Below are 11,798 nucleotides of genomic sequence, written 5' to 3'. Positions count from 1 at the left end.
TTTACTAGTTTTTCAATTTTTGGGCGATTCCGGCTGACAATTTCGTCGGAAAAAATCTATATATTTTATTATTATATGATTCTCCGATCCTATGTTACTCTCAATGTATTACTACTTCTTCTTCTTTTTATTTTTTTTGTTATTTTCTCATCTCTGATCTTTCACTGTGTGCGCAGATGTGTACATATGTTTTATTGGCTGTGTATGTTATACTTGTAAAATATGGATAAGAATAGTAGTTGGTGAGTTTGTGAATAAAAACAAGAATAAAGTATGATGTAGTGTGGAATATATCCATGAAATCAGTCATGTGGTGAATATAGTGTGAATGTGCATAAGTACTGATTATTTTTTATTGATATATTTTTTCACTATCTGTGTACATGTATTTTCCATTCAACAACTTAATACTATGACATATAATTGCAGATAATTCATATAATCAATCCATAAATCATACTAAACAGTGCATGAATTTATTTGAATATTTTAATTTCATACTTTGGTTTATATCAACAAAATTTATAGAATAACATTATAGAAAAGAAATAAAACCTGTCTGATGATTTAAACAAATACTACAGCGAGAAACGTTGTCACAGGAAACTTCAGAATGGAATTACGAAACTCGAATCACAACTCTTTCTTTTCTTCTTTCTCCTTCTAAGTTTTCATTTTTGTATTTTTCTCTCTGCTTTTTTTTATTGTTTTTGCTTTTGTCACCAGATGAATGTCAATGTACGTTTTTTCTTCTTTTTTCTGAAAGGAGGGGAAAATCCTTTTATAATGGGACTCTTGGAAGGGAACAGTTATTATTTTAGGGGGGAGTAGTTATTTTTTAGGCTGATAGAGATAGGATTTAAAATTTAAACTAATTAATTAATAATTTTTATTTTTAAAAATAGAAGATAAGAATAATAATAATAATAATAATAATAAATAAATAAATAAAGATAATAAATAATAATAATAATAAATATAAATATAATTATTTTTTATATTTAACAAAACATAATGAAAATTTATAAATAACCAAAATAAATATAATAAGATAATATTTAAACTACTAATTTATTTATTAAAATTTAGAAAACAAAAATATATATATTTTTGTAAATATCTCAAAATTAACTTTATTTAATTATTTAATTTTAAACAAAAAATTTATTAAAAATAAAAATAAGAATCAAAATAATATATGATCAAGTATATAAATATAAAATATTTAATATCGATAAACAAGTTAAAATTTAGAGAGGATCAAAAATCACGTGTCTACAAAAAAAAGTCACAATATTGGATTAATTAACTTATATGATGATTGTTAAGAAAAACAAGGTGAAGATCGGTAGTGACTGTTTGTCTAAAACAAAAACACATACATTCAACAGTGTTGCTAATGCATCAAATTCTCCATCTGTTGCGACTGATGTATCAGCTGTTAGAAGAAATAAAAAAAGATATTAATATAGAACTTCTATTTTTTGCTACAGATGGTATATTTGTTGCAACTGATGGTTCATCAGATTCAACAGATATACAATCTATTGCCAGAAAATAAAAATGGTTATTATTTTATTAAAGAATTTGAAAAGGTATTTTTTTTTAATTTATAAAATAAAAAAGTCAACAAATTTGGATTAATGATATGATGATAGTTTGTTTTGTAAAGTAGATTATATGTTGCAACAAATATATTATCTGAGGCAGCAGGTTCATTATTGTTGCAACAGATGATATATCTGTTGTCACAGATGATTTATCTGATGCAATCGATATAGAATCTGTTGTCACAACTCAATAAAAATGATTCTTGGAAAGAAATAATTAATAATAATAATCTGAAAAGTCATGACTTATCACAATATTTCTTAATTTAATTAAGTCATTACTTTTCACAGTAATAAAAAACGTAATTGATAAATGAAGGTGAACAGTTAGATTATATGTTGCAATAGATAGGTTATCTGATGCAACATATTTTATATATGTGGCAACAGATGATATATCTGTTGACACATATGTGTTATCTGATGGAACGGATATAGAATCGGTTGCCACGACTCAATAAAAATGGTTCTTGGAAAGAACTAATTAATAATAATAATCTGAAAAGTCATGACTTATCACAATATTTATTTTCTTAATTTAATAAAAAATATAATTAATGAATGGAGGTGAACTATTGCGTCCTTTTGCCTCATTCAAATTCAATCCTCTATAAATAGGTCCCTCCTTACTCAATCGTTCATTCAACTACACTCTATTTGTTTATTACATCTCGTCTTTCATATTACACTCTAGAAGATTATGGCTGACCCAGTGTGGGACGTTGCTTTTCTGCAAGACGCCGTGAATAAACTTCGAAATCAAGTTCGTGACCTACAATGGAAACTGGGAGGAGTTAGAGCAAGAATGCTCCGTGAGATACGCAGGCTGAGAAGGGCCTTGCTACTTCCGGTTGAAGATTGGCCGGCTGGCAATGATGATGATAATAATAATAATTAGATTATTATTTTTCTTTTAGTCTATTATATGTATTTTTATTTGTTTTTGTTTAATAAAAAAATTATATTTGATCTTTGACGTTTTAATCCATATTTAATTTTCATTCTATCTATTATATTCTCAACAAATATGTCGACGATTCGACGTAAAAAGGAATAATTTAAAATACAGTAGCAATAGCAAGATTTATCTGTTGGGTTTGTGGCAAGGGCTGATGTGTTGTTCAAAACAGATTACTCATGTTGCAACAAGTAATAAGTATGATGTAACAGATAAATAGTCTGTTTGAACAGATGACTAGTTTGTTGCTTGGCTCTGACGTTTTAATTCGTACTCCCTTCGTCTCAAATTATTCGTCCCAAATTAAGATGTTACATTGATTAAGAAAAATAATTAATAACATATCTAGTTTATCATAACCCACTGATCAGTTGGTGGGACATTAGATGTGTTTGAAATAACCACTGTTTGCTATTCAATCAAAATTTTATAAGGGAAGAAAGCTTTTAACATCGGTCGGCGTATAGTCCCCCTATTAAATGATGTTTTCATTTTAATTTGAAGAAAAAGTGATTAATGCAAAGGGTTACATGTTTTTTTTGTAATCTTTTCTTGATTAATGAAAAAGACAAATAAAATGAGAAATCGAATTAGAAAATTTGAAACAAGTAATTGGATGTAAGGAATAATTTTGAATTCAGTAGCAATAACAAAAGTTGAAACGTATTGGTTATCTGTAAGGTTTGTGGCAGGGCTTGATTTGTGTTGTTCCAAACAGATTAATCATTCGTTGCAACAGATAATTAGTCTGATGCAATAGATAAACATTCTGATGCATCAGATAATATGTCGGATGCAACAAATAAATCTTCTGATGCAACAGATTACTCATCTGATGCACCAGATGATTGATTTATTTAAATTGTGGGCACTTATATTGGATTCATGATTGGAGTTCTATCCATTGTTGGAAAAATAGAAGTGTACCCAGATGACAAATACGAATAAAAATCATAATTTTACTTACCAAAGTCACCTATGAAGTAATGTCAAAGTGGAAAGTGATGTAGTAAACAAAATTTGACCTAAGATATTGGTCAGATAGCAGCAGTAGTGTTGTACCACCACCAACAACAACAACAAATGGTTGACAAGAAGAAGATGAAGATGATAATGAAGTAGAAGATGATGATAATCAAGCAGGAGATGATGAATAAAGCAATAGAAACAATGAACAACAAAAATCGCTAAGAGGGAGAAAACAACAATGGACGAGAAAAGAGAGAAAGACGCCTTTTTTTTCCTCCGTTTCCCGTTATTTTAGGTAAAATTGGGATCAAAGTGTAAATTTAAAAATTTGTGGGTTATTTTCAAACCTCCCCAACTTTCTTAATCCATAATAAAGTAATTGTCACCCCCAACTAATAATTAAGACTTGTGTTACCTACACCTCATTTTAAAACTCTTTTGTCACCTGTGGCCCAAAGCCCTTTGATACTGTGAGTTTGATATTATGATTTTTGGCATGATATATGGTCTAAATTAAATTTTTCTGTTGAATGTGATATTCAATAATTATAAATAACATATCGAAATACTCAATCATACCGAAGTATATAATTACACAAATAATTTATATATATTATTAAAATATTAACAAATATGTAACCTAGAAAATATAAAACTAATTGATTAACAAAATGAGTTGTTTGTATTTTCTTTTGAATATACATTTCTACATGTGCGATGTTTTAGTGTGACAACTGAGTCATTTTGTTAATTGAGAAGTGGAAGTCATAATATTTTGCTATTAAAGTATATTATCGAAGTTAAAAAAACTATGATTATCGTTTTTTCAATATATCAAAAATCAAGCTTCAAAATATCAAACTATACAAAATTAATTTGGTACAGTAATAATGTAATATTTTTTAAAAATCAATATCAAAATTACCGTACCAAAATTTTAAATATTGTATCGTACCATACCATGACTAACCCTAGTTGAGGGTGTTTGCACAGTTTGTTACTCATCGTTCTCACATCCCTTTTTTTCCCAAAAGAATGACATCTTTTCATAATTAAAAACAATTCAACTTTAAAATTTTCTTTTTATCCTTAATGCAATAATATAAGATATAAAAATGATATAAATTATTTTATGCATAACAACACTGTATGTATTATCACCAATACATGTAAGAGGTCGTTTGGTAGAGTGTATAAGAATAATGTAAAATATGGTGTATTAGTAATGCTTGCATTAGTTATGCTTGTATTTTTCTTATGCATTGTTTGGTTTGATGTATTAAAAATAACATGCATTACATAATTTCTATTTTTTGTGTGTGTGCATAATGCCCTCAATATATATGTTGGAAAGGATGCAAAAAATTTTTTAGGGATAATAGTGTCTTTAAGCATGTTAATGCATGTATTAGATCCATTGCATTACTAATGCCACAGATTTTGAGGTAGTGGTAATACACACCTCAATACACAATAGAGTGTATAACTAATGCACATAGGGTAAAAAAATATACCAAACAAGGTACTACTAATACGCATTAAATTAATGCATACATTAATTTTCCAGTATACTCTATCAAATGATCCCTAAGTCGACAAAAAAAAATGTCTCTTGGAAATTAGACTATCCATCGTAACAATCTCTATGATATTGTTATGGCATGACAATCACCACAATTTTTTGCATCATTATTTCAATAATTCATAAATGAAATTAGTCACATATGTGTTGGTTAATTAGTAGCATGGACCAACCTGATTAATTATATAGTTTAAATAGTAGTCAGTACTACATGATGTGGTATTAGTTATTGATTTGTGCTTAGGTTTAGATATATATAGAAAATAAAAAGCATGTACTTTGCCAAATTGATTGCATAAAAAAACAAGGTTTAAGGAAATGAGATTTTGCAAGGTGCAAATCATTGAACAGGAAAAAAGAGAGTAGAAAATGAATAAATTGAATTAAGGAAATTATTTGATTTAATTTAGGCATATGTCTCATACTTTTGTAACAAAAAATAAGTAAGAATTTTATAACACTTTAACCAGACATCTCACGACGCTAGTTAACAATAGTCAATAGTCATGCGTCTTTTTTACAAACTTTAGAATAATGGATCTTTTTTTTACAAAATATAAACTGATGAGTCAAGTTCTTCATTTAAAATTTTTAAAATCATGAGATGAAACTTGAAATTCTACTTTTTGAAGAATTTGGGATTAAAATCGCGATTTAAAATTGAAGTTAAAGTTTTGCGCAGATTTCATAAACAAATTCGGACCCCAACTCTTATGGCCAAACGCATCCTAAAGGCCCATTTGGATATGATTTGAAATTAGATTGATTTGAAGTTAAAGTTGAAGTTAAATTTTCTACATATTTCATAAACAAACATTGATTTTAAATTAAAATTTGAAATCGAAATTGCAAATTTTATAATCAAATGCCTAATAAGATTAACTTTGATGATTTAATGTATTGATCCCGTATGTTTACCTAATGTTTTGCAGTAGTACCAACATGGGTTATGGTGTAGTGGTGGGATTACTCCGCATTTTCACCCTTAATGTGAGTATCTCAGGTTTGAGCTCCAAGTATGGAGAAAATCTTGTTGGAAGCGCTAAATATGGATCTTGAAATGCGCAATTCAAATTAGTCAAAATTCTAATATGAATATCACACCGACTAAAATACCCAAAAAAGAGAGTTTTGCAGTAGCAATTTATGGGTCTCCAAATGAGTAACTAGTGAACTTTTTAAATTTTTTTCATTTTTGTTTAGTTTCCCATCCACACAATTATGTACTATTGCCATGATCTGTGATTGTACCAACCTAAAAGATACTTTTGACAAGACTAATCATCATTCATGAAGTTTCCTTTTTAATTATATAAAGGGAAAAAATATTATTTTCATCCTATGTTATACGAGAAAAATTAAAGCTACACTTAAATTATATAAATAATTTATTACACATCTTAATTATATAAAAGTGTTATTATTACCTCCTCGCGACCCTCATTCTAAGGCGCGTATGTTACACTTATTTTAGGCGCGCCCAACCTATTAAATAACAAAAGTTGAAAAGTCGAATTCATACCTAAACTATATAAGTAATCTATTACACACCTAACTATAAAAAAAAGTGATATTTTTTACTCCCTAGATCTGACGTGGAAAATACATAATTATTTAAATAAAAAATGGCGCATTTAAATTAAAATTAATGTAAAAAAAAATTAAAAAATTAAAATACCCCCCCCCCCCCAATCCCCAACATCCATCTCCCCACCCCCACCCCCAAACAATCATCTTCTTCATCACCCTCCACCCTCAAACCATCATATTCTTCATCACCCCCACCCCAACCAACACAGTTTCTTCATCACCCCACCTCCAAATTCCAACCCCATCCCCAAATAACACAATTCATTCTCCACTTTCATCGAATCAATGTCAATTTCACAATGAACAAAATCAAATTATATTTGATGTTTAAACGGGTAAAGTCAAATTTTATAAAAAAATATATATATATAATTTTGTAGCAGGGATGTTTTTCGGTTTCTCGTTAGAAAAGTCAGATTCACCGTCGACTTTCTCTTCTCTGTCTGTTAATTATTAATCCATCCAAAAATGGAGCTTGCTACCATATTAGGTTTTTTTAAAAAAAATTATAGCTGAAAAACACATAGAAAAAGTACGAAAATGTGTTGGTCATTACCATTTAAAACACAGAGGCCAACAGTCGAGTGACCATTTTTTGAAACAATAATGACCATTATAGTTGATAATTTTTTTATTTTTTTTTTAAGAAAAGAAGATGGGTTACGGATGAAGAACAATGTTAGAAGAAATTAATTGTTATGGTAATTTTGTTGGTGGGATAAAGTTTATGGTGGTGAATATGGTGTAATAGAGGTTTTGGATATTGACAACAATGGAGGTTTTAGACATTGAAGAAGGAAAAAAAATAAATTAAAAAGAAAAAAGAAAAAATTATGAAAATAATAAATTTATTATTTTTTCGGATTATGCTGACGTGGCGCTGACATGTCAGCGCGTGTAAAACACTACACCACATGTAAGTGGTGTAATGCCTGACAGGGTGTAAAAAATATCACTTTTTTATAGTTAAGGTGTGTAATATGTCACTTATATAGTTTAGGTGTGAATTTGACTTTTCGATTATAGTTTGGGGTGGAAACGATGTCTTTTCCAATTATATTAATGGTCAAACCCATCGACTGCCTCCTAAACTTGACACCATCTTTTACTTTGATACATCAAGTGGACGTTATTCACTTTTGACACCTCAAATAGCTATAAAACATGTCATTTTGGCATCTTTCGACATCAGCTCTGGTGCGTGGGTCTCACTCGCTGCCAACGTGAATTACCCGATTAATTAATTTGTGCCATCTAATTTTACATTGCCACATCATTATATATACTCATAATTAATTTATTTTTTTAAAAAGGTCAAATTACATGGCAATTATATCCAATGAATTAATAACACATGTTTTATTACCTAATAATTACAAAAAAAACCCCACGTTGTCTTCTCCACCCAACTTTCTTTTAGCTTAAACCTCCATTAATGGAATAGATCTACATTAATAGCTTCACAAATTCCAAATATATGATGAAATACGGAGAAGAATGAATTTCAGATCTACATTGACTCTTTCCTACTAGTAAAGAATTCACTATCCTTGTGAAAAAGTAAAAAAAAAAAATTGCATTTGTCCTCCTAAATAATTTCACTTTTCTTTGCACGCTTTGTGTTTGATAAAATTTCCCAAAGAAGTAAATCATTGAATTTTTAGTGATTCTTTGCATTTTCGAGGAGTTTTGGAGAAATATTAATTTGGATATTTTTTATTAAAGTCGTATGTGTTTGTTCAATAAGTAGAAGAAAATGGAGAAGAAAGGAGTATTTTGTTGTGTTTTTTGTGTGGGTTGATGAAATGAATATTTTTTTTCTTTTGAGTGTTAATGATGTCATGGGTAGAAGAGGAGAAATTTGGGTTGCTGTTTTGGGTGTAATTTGGTTGTTGTTAGTGTGGTAGTGTGTTCCATTGATTCTTGAAAAATTCAACCTCCATTAATTGAGGTTAAGGTAAAGAAAAATTGTGTGGAGAAGATGAAATTTTAAAAATCTTTATGTATAATTTAAAAAAAAAACTAAAGATGAAAAAATTATAAAAATGCCCCTCAAAAATTACGAAAATACCTCTGAAACGCGCCCAAAAGCGAGTGTAATACACTCTCTTTGTTGAATCAGCAAAAGGTGCCGAAATGACACAGTTTATGACTACTTGAGGTGTCAAAAGTGAACAACATCCAGTTGAGGTGTCAAAGTGAAAAATCGTGTCAAGTTTAGGGGACTATCAATAGATTTAGCTTATATTAATTGTAGGATCTTGGCTTCATTTGTTTGTAATTGAATCATTGACCCCTTGTTGAAGAATGAAACAAGAAACTAGCCACCACATTTGAAATTTGAAGTTGTGTTTGGTATATATTTTTTTATTTGAAAAGAAAAACTTTAAAGTTTCGTGAGCGAAAGTGAAATTTCTCTCAAAAACTGCTCAGAGCTAATTTGTGATATTTGATACTATTTTAAAGATAAAGTTTAAATTTGATTAAATTTCATGGCCAAACAGATATTTGAAGATAAATCATCAAAATGTAATCCAAAATCTATGTCAAAACACTAAAACTCATGCAATAATAGTATTCTTTACATCTCAATTATGTATTTTTTTAGCTTATAGAAAACAATTTTCTTAAGTACTATTCAAAAAGGCTTAAAAGCTGGACAAAGATGGGAATCCCTTGAATAAATATTTTTTCTTTTTGGATATCCATATATGGAGGTACTACAACGGCAAAAATTGGAATTTCAATTAAGGGTATTCAAAAGTTCAATATATATAACTGCTCTAAAAAGTATTTTTCACCTATATACACAATATTATTTTATATATGTACAATATATTTTTTTGACTTCTTTTATTTGACCAAAAAAAGAAAGACCTTTTTCTGGATACTGAAAAAAAAAAAAAGACCTTTAGTATGCAAACAAAAACCCTAAAATAATTACTTAAAGATATGAAGAAAAGTAAAAATAGAAGACGAGTCAAAAAACATTAATTGTAAGTTCATATACTACATATATACAACGATAACTAGTTTAGTTTTATAAGCAGAGTCTGAAAGGATAGGATATAATAAATCTTATTTCTATCACTTTTTAGTAGAGGTTATTTTCAGTAGACTTTCGACTCCAAAAAAGTGAAAGTTCATATATATTGTAAGAATTTTGCTTGTGGAGTGAAATTAATATTTTTGAGCTATCTAACTAATGACAAGGACATTTTTGTTCCGAAAAATGAAACAGAGAACAAAATGTTCTACTTCAAATAATTCAAAGATATTCTTGACTCATTTACCTAAAGATATGTAGTATAAAGTTTGTAAATTTGTATATCAAGAGAGTAGGCGTATGCAAATTAATGGGAATGTGTAGGAAAAAAGGTTAATACATACAAGTATGGGAGAAAATCTTTTGTAACTCCTCAAGAACCATGTCATTCGCCTGTCATGTGTTATCACCGAAGTCATAAATAGTCAAAGTAAGCTCCTAACTCACTCCTATCTTTAAAGAGACTTATGAACGAGCAAAGTACTTACCGCCATGATGTTTATGTTTTATCTCCCTTTTCACTTTTATTTAACTCTTTTAGTAACTATTAAGCACATTTTCACCTATTTTCAAGCCATAGTTTTTTTAGCGTTTAGGTTTTGTTTATCAATTGAAAATTAAGTTTCTAAAGTTGTCATTTGTGAAATTTAAAGTTGTGTTGAATATGTATTTGAAATTTAAAATTTTGTTAGTGAAACTCTCTTAAAAAACTGAGTTGGTCTTCGAAAATTTTAAAAATATTTGAAGATTAGCTTTTAAAATCTGATCAAATTTCATGGTCAAATAATATTTAAAAATAAAAATTTTAAAATTTATACTCAAAATCTATTTCCAAACGCTAGCTAAGAATTTGTTTTATGATGAAACTAGTGATGTAGCCAAGGCCAACTGCAAATATAATTATAGGCCTGCAATTAATATTTTGTTCATATAAACATGTGCTAAAGGTTCTTATAACAGTCCCATCACTAGATCAACTTAAGGTCATCTATCCAATAGATCTTTTTATAGAGCAAACATTGACAGTTTTGAAGCTTAATTGCAATTTTTTTTTTTGATATTTTATATAATTAGTGAAAATTTTAATTTTAAATCTATTAATATATATAATTAACTTTTGATACATCTAATGATGATATATTTTTTCATTATAAGGATACATACTTAACTCTCGATATATAGTTCCAATTTTGAATCTATCGAGATATATAATACATCCAACGAAGGTATATTTTTTCTTTTGTAAAAATACATAATTAACTCCTGGTACATTTTTTTTTTATTTAAATATGTCGAAATACATAATTATCTTTCGATACATTCAATGAAAATACATAATTAATTAAAATTTTTGTAATTACTTTATAATGATGAAAATTTGTATAGTATAATAAGTTACAGATGTATATTTATATTATATTTCTTTTGTTTTTATAAGAGAAATCTCCAACAGCTAGTTGGCTTACGATTTGAAATTTGATGGGTTAAGACCTGCCCTTTTACCTTGGCTGAAGTGCACAAATATTCAATCAGGGGATCACCGGTTAGTACGTAAAATTTGTAAGTCTAGTCACTTTGAAATAACTTCAGATATGCGGTAACTAAAATTTCATATAGCTAAAGATGAGAAACGTAGGACTGGAATTCAATCATTTCTACGTAAACTTCAATAGTATATGACTATATCGAGTCATTTTTGTCCGAACTCTAGCTAACTTCAGATATTTAGGCTTGACACCTTATGTTGTTTCGAAGTTTTAAAAATTGGGTATAAGTTAAATACCAGTATCCAAATAGAAAACCCACCTAGCTTTTCGGGTTGACTCACCAAAGAAGGTAACTCATATTTGTCACCACTCCAAAAAGCACCCAAGGCATAAAATTAGGGTTGTGCAAAACTCGATTTAACTAATAAATCAAATCAAAAAAATTGTTATTGATTTATCGATACCGAATTATTGAATTAACAATTTTTTAAATGTTTTAGAATTTTTTTATTAAAATATCGGTTTGATTTTCGATTTTAGTTAACGGTTAAATCGA

The sequence above is a fragment of the Capsicum annuum genome, chromosome 4, assembly GCF_002878395.1.
Source record: "Capsicum annuum cultivar UCD-10X-F1 chromosome 4, UCD10Xv1.1, whole genome shotgun sequence".
NCBI lineage: Eukaryota > Viridiplantae > Streptophyta > Magnoliopsida > Solanales > Solanaceae > Capsicum > Capsicum annuum.
The sequence above is the reverse complement of the archived record's forward strand: the minus strand, read 5'-3'. Positions refer to the sequence as shown.